Raw genomic sequence first — 14,701 nt, 5'->3', positions numbered from 1 at the left:
TAACTTAAGTTTCACAGCACAATCCAAAGATATAAAGGAATGAGTCGCACCTGTGTCAATAATAGCTACAAGAGGAAAGCCATTAATATAACACGTACCTCGGATCAACCGATCATCTGCAGAAGTCTCAGAACCCGATAAAGCAAAGACCTTGCCTCCAGACTGATTCCCTTTCTTCGGCTTCTGACACTGACTTCCAATATGCCCTTCTTCACCACAATTAAAACAAATCACTTCCTTGTGCTTGCAATCAGCTATTGCATGCCCAGTCTTACCACAGCGAAAACACCTCTTTACTTCAGCAGTGCATACATTACTCTTATGACCAGCCTGACCACATCTGAAGCAAACTATACCAGTAGGAGCACCTCCCCCACTAGCTCTCTGAGTCGGAGCAGCTCTTTGTTTCCCTTTCCCAGCTGGAACATCATACGGCTTGCCACGGTTTTGATGTTGCTTGCCTCTGCGATCACTGACAATCTTGTAATGAGCATTATTGTCTTCTTCAAATATCCTGCAGCTATCAACCAATTCAGTAAAAATGCGTATCTTCTGATACCCAACAGCTTTCTTAATTTCAGAGCGCAATCCGTTTTCAAACTTGATGCACTTTGAAAATTCAGCACCCGCACCAGTGTAATGAGGATAAAATTTGGACAGCTCCACAAATTTCGCAGCATAATCGGTGACAGACATGTTTCCTTGCTTCAGCTCAAGGAATTCAATTTCCTTCTTACCACGGACATCTTCCGGATAATACTTTCTCAGGAATTCCCTACGGAATACATCCCAAGTAACGTCTTCACCCGCCACGGTCAACCTCTCGTGAGTCTCTAGCCACCAGTCATCAGCTTCGACTGCTAGCATGTGAGTACCATACCGAACCTTCTGAGCTGGAGTGCAATCCATAACACGGAAGATTCTCTCAATCTCTTTCAACCATCCCAAAGCTGCATCTGGATCATGCTTCCCTTTAAACACCGGCGGATTCTCTCTCTGAAAAGTCGCCAAGCTACGTGATCCAGCATCTCCACCAGCATTTGGCAAGTTCTGCACAGCTTGTGCCATTGCTTGCATTGCGGCAGCCATTGCAGCGTCATTCCTTCCAGCCATTTCAACTTATCAATACAACACAACTTAACGTTAGATTAATAACAATTACACAATTGTTAGACAGTAACGACACGACAACTGGCCGGACAGACCGACCTGCTCTGATACCACTAATGTAACACCCTTCTAAATACCCCAAATATTTAATTAAAACAACAGCAAATAAATCATACATATCAGAGTAAATACTGCAACTCAAGGGTGTCACATAACAACTTCTTTACAAAATTCAACATAAAATCAGTCATACTCATTATTTAATTCGACATCAACACTTCTTTAAAATTACGCAGCGGATAGAATTATTTCAACATCTGTAATTCATCAAAATTAACATTTATTCGACAATTCAAACATCCCGTCCCGATGTTACATCTATCAGAGCATGACCCTCTAACCACACTAGACTTCAAGCACTAGCTCCTACTCAACTCACTGCTCGTTACCTGAAAAATATTGTAAGGGTGAGTTCCTCAATCGATATAACAAATATTATAAATCATCATGTTATGTTAAGTAATTCTACACGTTAATCACCCAAATCATATCATGCATTCGGTAACGGCACATTCAACTCAATTATCATACGCAAATACAACGTAAGTACAACTCAATAACAACATAAAATGCAACTCAATGAGACTCGACTCTTTATGCATGTGGTACCATTTGGAGTAAAACTCCCAACTTAAAATCATTGCCAGTTTAGTGGGCATCAAGGCATAAGCCTTCAACTTTCAACTTAAAATTTTGCCAATCCAGGCCAACGTGGTGTGAGCAAAAGCCCCATAATTTTTGCCAATCCAGGCCAACGTGGTGTGAGCAAAAGCCCCATAATTTTTGCCAATCCAGGCCAACGTGGTGTGAGCAAAAGCCCCGACTTAATGCATATGAATGTCTATGGCATGTACGACTTGAACTCAACAACATAAGAATAACAGCAACATAACAGCTTTTCTTTCAACAAAACAACTTATAATCAACTTTGGCTCATCAGCCTACAACTCAGTAATTTTCAACAAAGCAACTTAAAATCAACTTTGGCTCATCAGCCTACAACTTAATATTTTCAGCAAAACAACTTATAATCAACTTTTCAACATATTTGCATCGGCATTTCACAACATAAACTCAACAATTTTATTCATCACAATTAACTGCAATAGGCCAACTACCAATTGCATTTACAACATAAAAATCAACTATTTTTCCACACTGCAACAGTGTTAACCGGTTAACGCCCTGGGTTAACCGGTTAACGCAGGACAAAAATACATTTTCTGGCAACACGCAACAGTGTTAACCGGTTAACACCCTGGGTTAACCGGTTAACGCAGGCGAAACAGCAGTTCCTGCGCTAACACAAGGCAGAATGCAGAGTTTCCGCATTTTCCGCCGTTGGAGGACTTCCGGACCTCCGATTCCAAATCCGTAAAAAGCGATACGTTCAGAATCTCACAACTCACACAGCTACCGATCTAATTTCAGCTTAAATTCAACTTATTCATCATAATATTCTCAGCATTCTAAATCCCAATTAGGGTCAATTCAACGGTTTATCACTACCCATTACATGTTAATCTATAATACCCATTAAACGACGATAAACCCCCCTTACCTTAACAATCCGGCAACTCTTCGAGCTTCAAGCTTTTCCGTTCTCCAACCTTTGCTCTACAGCTCTTTGCCCTTTTCCTCTTCTCTGCAGCTTCTCAGTTTTCACGTAAAAACCTTTTCCACAAAATGAAAACCTTTTCTCTTATTCCACTTATATATTTTCCAATAATAATTATTATTCCAAAATAATAATAATAATCCAATAATTCAATTTATTTAATTAAATTATTAAATATATTATTAACTTAATTAAATAATTCTTTTACTTTATTTGGGGTGTTACATCATGGACCTATGATTTCTCTATATCCTAAGGCTAGTTAATTGCAAAATCAACATAAGTATAAATGAGATTAGGCCCCCATTTTTGCATATTCTTTTTGTGTGTGGTATGTTTCATGAGCATAGTTCATTATACTATGTCTCTAACATGCATTAACACCAAAATTCTATTGCCCGACCTCAAATAGTTGTGACTTCTACATAAGTCCAATTATGATTGCTTAACATAGCGCTAAATTTTGACATAAAAGGCATAGCATTCTAGTTAGTGAGATTGTAAGTCTCCCATCTTTCATGTTATTGTGTGGAAACTTGGCATTTTTTCCTTCCTTTGGAAGATGTCTTGGTTTAAGGATCCATGCTTGTGATAAGTGGGTTGAGTGTTCTCCAAAGAATGACTTCAAATAAAAAAAATCAAAAGCAATACTAACTTCTAATTCATTAACAACTAACATTTAATTTCAAGTCATTTACTTTCAATGCACTTAATTTTTAAGCCTTATTCATTTGTCATATTTCATATCATTCTAATTGTTTATGTTAATGTCATTTTTACTTTGTCCATTTGAGCCATATTTTCTGATATATTGTGATTGTGCATTTTGTGTTTGTTTGTGTGGTCTTTGACCATTAATGTACATAATAAGAACAAAACCCCTAAAAAATATCTTGTGTGGACTGTTGGTTTGATCTGAGACAATTGGACTTAGAATTTAGGCAACACTCCCTATGAAAAGGACTTGGCCAATGTCAACTTTCATGTGACCAAGTGCTTGCAATTTGAGACTTCATCTGATACATCATGGAAGATCCATTTGAGTTCATCTGCAACATGGTCATTGTGAAGCTGTTACTTTGAACCTGTGACTTATGCATTGTGAAATTCATCTACTACATGGGTAAATTTTAAGAAGATCATGGAGTTGCTAAGCTTGGATGTGGCTATCTTTATTTGATGCCTTTCTCTTCAAGTTGGTATTTTGTGCATTGTTTGTTGCTTGATTCTAATGTCCAAGGGAATTTGGGTTTCTATATGACATTCTTGTCTATTGGATTGCAACCCATTGGTCAGATCTTTTCAACTCTCAACTTTTAAATTTATGCTTAGGATTAGTCTCTTCATCTCCTCCCCATTTATTTAATTTCAAAAATCTCTCCCTCCTTTCAAAAAACTTCTTTGCTTGTGTCTGTTTTCTAAACTTTGACCATTTTTGCAAACTAGAAATTGTGGCCTTATGCCATTGCATTTTCAAACTCATTTTCTTAATCAAATTTATAAGTAAACTTAACCATAATTGACTTAAAATTTTCAAAAGTCAAAAAAGAACTAACTCATTCAAACCATTTTAGGCCTTTGTGCCTTTCAAACTTAAATTTTTTGTTAAAAGCAATGCATCCATTTTGAAATTTATACCACGAACTACGAGGTTTTAATCCCTCATTTTTTATGTTGGTACGTAGGCATAAGTCTGAAGGTCTTGTCAAACACAAAAATATAATTAATGAATTCTTTTCTCATATCCCCATTCTATTTGTTTGCAAACATCATTTGTACAAAACACATATGCACACAAGAAAGGGCTCCCTAGGAGTACCTAGGACACTTTGGGTGCTAACACCTTCCCTCTGTGTAATCAACCCCCTTATCTGTAATCTCTGGCATTTTATTAGTTTTGATTTGAAAACTTCTTATTTGTGGGTTTTGTTTGTACTTTTCCCTTTTCCCTTGGAAACAATAAAAGTGCGGTGGCGACTCTTGTTATTTGATGTCTTACTTATCCATAGCTTGATGATCATGAATTTACCGCTACAAACATGACAACATTGTTTGGTAAGCTTCAAGAGCATGAGAAAGAGCTCATGAACCTTGAGAAACTTTAAAAGAGTGAAAAGAAGGAAAAGAAGGAGAACGCAAAGGACACCGAAAAGAAATTTATCGCTTTAAAGGCTTCAAGTTCTAAGTCATTAACCAATGATACGTGTGAGAGTGAATCAAGTGATGATGATAAAGATTAGAATGAAGACATGGGGTTGTTTGTAAGGAGGTATAATCGATACCTTAGAAATAATGAAGTTCAACATTCGGATAAAAATCTAGTCAACTATAGAAGACAATCAAAATTCTCAAATCAAGAAGAGAGTAAGACAACTAAGTAAAGAGGCTCATGTTACAATTGCGAAAAGGCCGTTTACTATAGGCCAGATTATCCATTGTTGGAAAGACAAAGGAAAAGACAAACGTCACAAGAAATCTAGCAAATCTAGAAGAGCATACATTGCATGGGAGAGCGATAGTAAGCCCTCAAGCAATGGAAACTCAAGTGATAAAGAAGAAAAGGTCAATCTTTGTCTTATGGCTAATAAAAATAAGTAAAAGAATGTAAGTCATTCTAAATATGATCATGTTGATAAAATATCTTATTTTGATTTGCAAAAAGCCTTTAGTACTCTACACAATAAGGCCAAGGAAACTTTTAAACGTTTAGCCTTAAATAAGAAGAATTTCTGGTATTTAGAAAAGAAGGTTTTTTTATTCCTAAAAGGAATTAGAAACTCTTAAGAAATCTATGATAGAGGCTACTAAAGGCAAAACAGAAGATGATAGGGGATTTTGGTTTAGATGGTCTGGATGTGAAACTTATCACATTTGGCAAAGAGAGGTTAGAACTTTTCAAGCTAAATTAGACAAGGCTTTAAAACCTAAAGTTTGCTATTGATCAATCACATTTTAGAAGTAACATGAATAATCCTTATAAAAAATACACTTATGTAGTAAAAAATCAAGTTAGCAAAAGCAACTCTCATTCAAACTTAAATTGTCTATATTGTTGCAAGAGGGGACACACTATTGCTAAATGCCGATTTAGGAGATTTTTGGTTCCTAAAGGCATTTTCCAATGGTTTCCCAAATGCAACCAAAGTTTCACTCACAATCAAGGACCCAACGAAAATTGGGTACCTCCTTCCTTTGTTTAATTTGTAGGTGGAATGTCTTGAGGCTATGGAGAGAAGATGGTTTCTTGATAGTGGATGCTCAAGACATATGACAGGTGAAATTTCCTTATTCTTTGACGTTGTGGATAAAAATAAAGGATTTGTAACCTACGGTGATAATAACAAGGGAGCTATACTCGGAAAAGGAAGTGTATGTAATCCCTCTTCTACTACTATCTCAGACGTCCTTTTAGTTGAAGGCCTTAAGCACAATCTTATTAGCATTAGCCAATTATGTGACAAAGGATATAAAGTATCATTTTCAAAAGATTGTTGCATGATTGAACATAATGATAAAAAGAATGATGTGTTTAAGGGCTTGAGGGTAAATAACGTATACATGCTTGACTTGAATGAAGTATCTTTGACTAGCGCTAAATTTCTTGTCTCCATGAGTGAAGACTCTTGGCTTTGGCATAGGCGATTAATGCATGTCAACTTTGACTTGCTAAATAAAGTAGTTGCAAAAGACTTAGTAGTTGGTCTACCCAAAATCAAATTTTCAAAAGATCATTTATGTGATGCGTGCCAAATGGGAAAGAAAACAAGGATCTCTTTTAAATCTAAAAACATTGTCTCTATAACAAGACCCCTTGAACTTCTCCATCTGGACCTTTTTGGGCCATCTAGAATTAAAAGTCTAGGTGGAAACTACTATGGTTTTGTTATTGTAGATGACTACTGATGCGTTGGAAAACTTGGTGTTCGCAAGTGTACGAACGCGTCAGAGTAATATAAAAGATTATCGAACCACAGAGACCAAGTGTCAATCTATCGTTATCTGTTGTTATGGTGTTTATCAAAGGCAGTCAAAATAGGTGTTTTTGTAGTGTGCAATGAAAAGTAAAGTATTGAAATAGAATATAATTAATAAAGACAGGGTCGAATGTAATTCACGTAATCAATTGATAATCCAAGTACTTGCTAATAGAACTACTTATGGGCAATGTTTCCTACTTTGAAAAGAACTAATTTAACAGGAACTGTCGCTTTCGCGTATTCAGAACCGAGTTGTACTCCCTAATCAAACCCTCTTATTGTCACTTATAAAAAGGCGCGCATTGCGTTAGAGTAGTAAACTTATTTTTAAGAAATATAGTATCTTGACTAAGTTGAAAAGTATTATAACCTGGATTTCTTAACCAAAAGAGGTTCTTACGAACCAGACTCTAAACTTATAAACGCGTCCGAAAATATTTTTAAAATCTCTTTTCTTCTTAATGTTAAAAACTCCTAATGAACTAAACAAAGCGCTTTCGCTGTTTTTGAAATAGTTAAAAACAATTAAGTTTAAAAAGACGTTGGACGGCTTTCGATCTTACCCAACGGAATTGAAGTGCGGGAAAACTTAATTTGAAAGTTAAAATAGCCCTTAAGCGTTTCTACGAACAATTGTACGGATTACTGGTTTAATTACGATCCTTACATTCTAGCCTTATAAATTTAGCTAGACATGGTAAAGTAAAAGTGCATTAAAATAAATAAAAGTAGTGCGAGTGCGGAAAGTAAATAATTTAAAGCGAGTGCGAAATATAAATGAAAGTAGTGCGAGTGTGGAAAGTAAATAATTTAAAGCGAGTGCGAGGAAATAAATAAAAGTAGTGCGAGTGCGAGGAAATAAATAAAGTAAAAGCGAGTGCGGGAAATAAATAAAGTAAAAGCGAGTGCGGGAAATAAATAAAATAAAAGCGAGTGCGGGAAATAAATAAAGTAAAGGCGAGTAATAAAAACCTGCTCCAATCGGAGGGCTGAGTAAATTGCAATGCGGAAAAGAAAATGACGGCAGGATTAACTTCCTTCCAAAGTGCTCCAAACTCGAGTACAGACTCTATCACAGACTCAATTACACAATTGTGGTAACACTCCAATGCGAAGCGATTACCACTTTATAAAACTGAATATATGCCTAAATGAAACAAAGTTGCTTCTGATTTCGCCTTGTTCCGACGTTCGGATCTTCGTCTGCTCTAAGTTTGGGTGATTGTAAAACTGAATTCGCGTTTCTATTTATAAGCAAATAAAAAAAGGTGGAATTGACTTGGATGCCCTTTAACTTGAAAATAGAGGAAATCGTTTTCCTCTTGTGGCGCCCGCCACAAGCACAAAGTGGGGCGCCTTAGTGGAAGTGGTGGGAAAACGTGGGAGTTGATGGAAGTTTGAATTGGACACGTCATGGCTTGGACTGTGGCGCCCGCCATTGGGTAGGCCATAAGAGCAAAATGTTGATTTTTAGGGTTTTTGGCTCTTTTTCGCTCCTTTTCTCGATCGGGGCTCATATTAAGGTAAAAACCTGAAAACAAAGGAAAACACAGTAATAACACAACAAAATGACAATAAAATAACTAGAATGCATGTGAAATCGGAGTCGAAAATACGTAAATTTTAGTGTGATCGAACTCTCTCACACTTAAACCTTTGCTTGTCCTCAAGCAAAACATTATAAAACTCATAAAAGAAAAACTGGTGTAAACGAGTGCTTCAGGTAGAAGTTCTAAGTTCAAGTCGGGATGCAGTGATAGGTACTAACTGAGTGAACTAAGGGTATCATGATGACACTAATCCGCAAATACGGACATAAAATTCATTCCTATATTAACCAACCCATATTATCCCACAATACCTAGGCCTGCCTCTTCATCTCTTTTGTGTCCTTTTCATTCAGGTGCAATCACATTAAGCCCGTTATCCGTACATGCTTCATAGTAGAGTGGCCTGTTAGTGATTATGATCAGAGCTTGGGGTTTCTGGCACATAAACATGTGTAAACCCTTTTATTGGACCCAACTGTAGTTGTGGGGGATCGGATCGTAATCCGCCCTACCGAGTTCAGTGCCAGATACCTCTGAACCAACCAACAGTGGGTACTGCTTTTCTTTTTCTTTTTCTTTTTGTAGCAATTTTTTACAATCCTTTGGTTTAAACGACTTTCTGAGGGTCACCTATACCGGAGTTGCCTTTTTGCTTTATTTTATTTTTTGTTTTTTCTGGATCATTCACTTATTTGCATCGGTCCCCTACATAGAGGATGCGTAGGCCGGAGCTGACTGCTAGGATAAACTACTGAGGACTTATACGGAAATGATGATTAAGGCCATGGTATATGGGGTTTCGGGAATGATTCCTATATTTACGAAGTTTATGGTGCTAAAACAGATACTGATGTTTCGCAAAGTTCTCCCAAGTCACCGCATCCTTACTCAAAACATGTCCTTAAAACCTGAAAACTTTCGAAATAACACCTATTTTCTTTTGCAAAAATTTTTGGTGAGGCTAAAGGTATGGGGAGGTAGGATTGTACTAAGGATCTACTATATTTGGTGACTCGTCAGACTCATGAATTATACTAGAAAGGAAATTAAACAACTAAAAGGGAAATTAAACAACTAAAAGGAAATAAATAGTCTAAAAACAACAAATAAAACTGAAAATAAAAGGAAAATGATAAATGCTCCTCCCACACTTAAATCGAACATTGTCCCCAATGTTTCGAAATAAGATAAGGGAAGAGTTACCTGGCAACCTATTGCTGGCCACTAGTGCCCTCGCCATCCTGAGGTGGACGACGGGATCGGGTACGACGACGGTCTCTCTGATCCATCCTCGCCTGCAGGGCATCCTGAGCGGTCCTCACCTCTCGAAGGTTACCAATAATGGAACCTTGGGTGGCTTCAATTAGTGCCATGTGTCTCTGGTTGTATTGTTGTTGACGGGCTTGTGTATCGATGATCACTTGCAGAGACTGTAGAACAGTGTCATAGGACCTCTCTGTCCTCCGCTGCGATTCTTGCATGAAGTTCATATTACCCGTTATTTGTTGCTGGAGGGTAGAGAGTAGGTCATCACGCCTTTTCTCTCTAGCCAGGTGGTCACGCCACATCTCCTCTGTAATATAGAAGCCAGGAGTGATACCTGCAGAAGAAGAAGATGGTGCGGTGTGTGGTGGTGGTGGATGACGGGGGGACACATGTGGTACGGGAGATCTCTCTCTCCGATCATATTCATCATCTGTGTCTGGTCCCGCCTCATCAGGAATGTTAGGAGGAAGAGGACCCAAAACAGGTGGAGCATTTAAATCATAGGTCCAATTCCTCTCATCACGTATATTTGTACGTCTAGTGCAAGGTAGAATAATAGATGGGATGGCTACACCATGAACCATAAGTGTATAACCTCCTTCTCTCCTTGAACGACACAATTTCATGTCTCTCAGAAATTTTAAATTAATTGTGCGAGGAGGTAAGGGGTTTAGGGTAGCCATCTCATTGTTCAGGTTAAGTGCCCGAGCAATAGACGTAATCAAACCACCAAAAGAAATCGGTCCCGCCTTATTCAGAGTTAAAATCATATGGGCGAGCATAAACGGAACCGAATTAATTTTCTTATTTATGAGGCTTCCTTGCAAAAATAGAAGCTCTCTAGCGTTAACCTTATTTGGATTCTCCTGGCCAAAAACAGTGCATGCCAACAGATATCTAAAAACTCTGATGGTCGGGTTATGGATGGTTGAGGCAAGAACTCCTTCAAAAGAGTTAATGGAAGTGTTTGATAGACGCTCCCAGAAGGAAAATACCTCAACAGCCCATTCGGAATCCAAAGGGGCCTTACAAATAGCACCCTCCCCATGAGGGATCCCTAACAGATTGGCTAGTTCATCGGTACTGAATTGGTATTCAACAGCAAACATTCTAAATTGAACAGTACCGACTGTGCTAGCAGTGTTAGGGCGGACAACATAAATTAAAGAACTTAAAAATTCAATTGTCAGCCGCTCATAGGTGGGTTCTTTGTTGATAAAGAAATTATGCAAACCTAGGAAGTCTAATAAATGGAAAATGCTATGATAGATGCCTAAAGTATATAGACAATCTTCGTCAACATACCTTGTCGGGAGAAGTTCCCGATTTTGCAACCGTTCAATGATTTTTCTTTGTCTCTCCCCTGGTTTCCCTCCTCGAAGAACGAATCTATTGAACTCCATTTTAATGTTCTTGAAATTGTGGATGAAGAAGGTGAAGTGGATGGTGAAAAGGTTGGATTTTTACAAAATCCGGCGGATGAAATCAAAAACGGAAAGTGGATTAATGATTTGTGTGGTATGATGGTTAGGAAAGTATGAGCTTTTTGGGGGTTCAAGGACTTTTTTCCAAGCTGAAAAAATGGGTTTTGGAGGTTGTGAGTTGCAAAAATAGTGAAGAAGAGAGGTTTGCCCCAACCATTTACAGACGCTGTGGCGGGCGCCACAGGTCCTATGGCGGGCGCCACAAGGCAAAATCCGGCTGGGCCAGATTTCGGTCCTTTGGTTTGGGCTTCGCTTGTCTTTTGACTTTGAGGGGTCTGGATAGCATTTGTCTTGTGATTCTCCTAGTTTCTTTGACTTGCATAATTATAAAAGTAAAAACAAAAAATAAAAAGTGAAACTGAAACAAAAACAAGAACGTAAATTAAATGTAAATATAAATAAATAACTGAAAAAAATTAAAATGCAAAATAAGATAAATATAAAACATATATAGGTAAAAATAGAAATACTAATGTACGACAGTAGTTTATATAATATTCAAATGCGATAATGTAAAATGAGAAATGCAAATACGATAAATATATGAAAGAAAACTAAAGTGAAATGAAATGGTGAGATCAGGTATCAGGGGAGTCGTCTGCCTGAGTGGATTCACGGAGCACGGCTATCTCCTGCCTGAGCTCGGCGATCTCCTGATATAGACAATCGGCTTCAGTAGCATGGGTGAGATCAGACACTCCAATCTGTAAAGTTAGGTCCGCCACTTCCTGTCTAAGCGCTGCAATCTCTCTACGGCACTCAGCAATCTGGGTGCGTATGTCGGGTGTCTGTAATGAATGATTATTAGAGAGAACAGTGATTCTAGGAGATGGTGGTGCAGGTGTGTATTCAGTAACTGGGGGCGATATCGGCTCCTCAACGGTCTCTCCCTGGCCCTCTAGAGCATAACTCCAATTCGCTGGATCATGCACACTGGTCATCATAGGGTCTGGCAATGTGAAGTAATGGATGGCCTCGCTGTTGACTAGTAGTCAGAACTGACATGGATGGAAAGAGGCTCTCCTCATCAATCCTCTGGTCAAACAGAAATCGATGTCCATGGTAGTATATCCACAGTAGGTCTGAAGATGCAACAACTTGTGAGACAGACCCAAAGCGACAACAATCTGTGTGACGATTCCACCAACATGGATGACTCCTTCGGTGGATCTAGAGATACCACTGAGATTATTCAATAAAACATTCCCACATGCTACTGGGCGAGACTGGGATGCGCAAAATAGTAGGAAGATCTCCTCTTCACTCAGTAGTGTCTCTGCATCCTGTCTTCCCAAGAAGGAATGTGCTAATATCATCTGAAAATACCTGAAGGCTGGGTTATGTATGACATAAGATAACTGTGTAGATGGATCCTGGCTTTCGCCACCTGATATATCACTCCAAAACTTCTCCACTTCCTTACCCAGGAAATATCCCAAAGGTGTCTCCGGGATAGCATCAGGAGTAGTCTGAAAACCTAATAAGTCGCTGAACTCTTTCTGCCTGAAAGAGTACTCAACTCCAAAAAGCCTGAAAGCAGCATACCCATCTGGTCCAGAATATGGGTCGTAGTCGAATGAATTCAGGAACTCCAAAGTCAGGTTCCTATATGTGTTACTCAAGTCATCAGCAAATTCATCCCAGTGGAGTTGGTGGCTAAGGAATCAGATACTAGGCTCGATACCCAGTGCCTCCATACAATGCTGATCAGGGTAATGTGTGGGTGCCATAGGGCGCTGGTATAAAGCAATGTAGCGCTCCCTCTGAGCATTGTCTCTATAGGCAACATGCATGTCATCAAAACCCTGCATCCTGTAAAAGTTAGGAAAGTGATCCTGAAAATACAAACCATTCAAACTTTAGTCTCAATGCAAAATAAGACAAAATAAAATAAAAATAAAAAAGAAATGTAAATAAATGCGAAAAAAAAGTAAAATGAAAAGAAAAACCATGGGTTGCCTCCCACGCAGCGCTTGTTTAACGTCATTAGCTTGACGGTTAGAATTTATACACCTGTAGTAGTGGTAATCGGTGGATCAATCAGGGTGTGGCTCGAGTAGTATGTTGGAATGTCTCCTCCTTCGTAGAGCTTCAGTCTTTGTCCATTTACAAGGAATGGACTACAGGTATCGTTCTTGATTTCTACGGCTCCGAATCTCAGAATCTTGGATACTTCGAAAGGACCAGTCCATCTTGAACATAGCTTTCCAGGGAAAAGTCGTAACCTAGTGTTGAAAAGGAGAACAAAATCGCCTATATTGAAGTTTTTCTTTACTATTCTTTTGTCATGATAGACCTTTGTCCTCTCTTTATATATTTTTGCATTTTCGTAGGCAGATTGCCTAAGTTCTTCTAATTTATGAATGTCCAGGATACGCTTTTCTCCAACGGCTAAGTAGTCTAAATTCAAAGTTTTAATGGCCCAATAGGCCTTATGCTCTAACTCGAATGGTAAGTGACATGATTTTCCATAAACTAGTTGGTAAGGAGTAGTTCCTATAAGGGTTTTGAAAGCGGTTCTATAGGCCCATAATGCTTCTTGAAGCTTCTGAGACCAGTCTCTCCTAGAAATAGAAACAGTTTTCTCTAGGATCTATTTTATCTCCCTATTAGATACTTCTACTTGGCCACTAGTTTGTGGATGGTATGGTGTTGCTACTCTATGCCTAACTCCATATTTTCTTAAAAGTTTGTCAAATATTCTCGATATAAAGTGTGATCCTCCATCGCTTATGACTAAACGTGGTGTTCCAAATCTAGGGAATATATAGTTTTTAAATAATTTGATTACTACCCTAGTGTCGTTTGTGGGTGCAGCTATAGCTTCAATCCACTTAGACACATAGTCTACGGCTACTAAGATATACCTGTTTCCTAAGGATGGTGGAAAAGGTCCCATGAAATCTATATCCCATACGTCAAAGAGTTCTACTTCCTGAATGTTTCTTAAGGGCATTTCATCACGTCTTGAAATGTTTCCAGTGCGTTGGCATCTATCACACTTGACAATGAAAGCATAGACATCACGCCACATGGTAGGCCAGAATAGGCCAGCTTGAAGAATCTTGGCGTATGTCTTAGAGGTGCTCGCATGTCCACCATAAGGTGCAGAATGACAATGCTCGATAATATTATTTACCTCTTCTTCTGGGATGCAACGGCGAAAGATGCCATCTTTACCCCTTTTGAAAAGGAGCGGTTTGTCCCAATAGAAGTTTCTTACATCGTGGAAGAATTTCTTCTTGTGGTGGTAGTCAAGATCAGGGGGTACTATATCAGCAGCTAGGTAATTAACGAAATCTGCATACCAGGGTACGTTACTTATTGCTAAGGAATTTTGGGAATGCTCATAAGGATCTAGGTTATTGTCTTCAATGGTTTCTATTTTAGCTATCAGTCTAGCGTAGGCGAAATCATCATTTATGGGTACTCGTTCAAGTTTTAGATGTTCTAGCCTAGAAAGGTGATCGGCTACTACATTTTCAGTGCCTTTTTTATCTCTTATATCTAAATCAAATTCTTGTAGTAATAGAATCCATCGGAGTAACCTGGGCTTGGCATCTTTTTTACTTAATAGGTAACGAATGGCAGCATGATCGGTGTAAACAATAATTTTTGCTCCTACTAGATAAGATC

The 14,701-nt window shown here is 38.4% G+C and overlaps 1 protein-coding gene across 1 annotated transcript in view; it reads right to left on the bottom strand.

Moving 5' to 3' along the window:
* LOC127094536 (GTP-binding protein At3g49725, chloroplastic-like) overlaps positions 1–14,701 on the bottom strand; it is a 68,105-nt gene that overhangs the window by 38,291 nt on the left and 15,113 nt on the right. The gene's annotated exons all lie outside the window — the stretch shown is intronic.

This window comes from Lathyrus oleraceus, chromosome 6 (assembly GCF_024323335.1).
Source record: "Lathyrus oleraceus cultivar Zhongwan6 chromosome 6, CAAS_Psat_ZW6_1.0, whole genome shotgun sequence".
NCBI lineage: Eukaryota > Viridiplantae > Streptophyta > Magnoliopsida > Fabales > Fabaceae > Lathyrus > Lathyrus oleraceus.
Note: the sequence above shows the minus strand (reverse complement) of the source record. Positions and strands in the feature narration are given on the sequence as shown.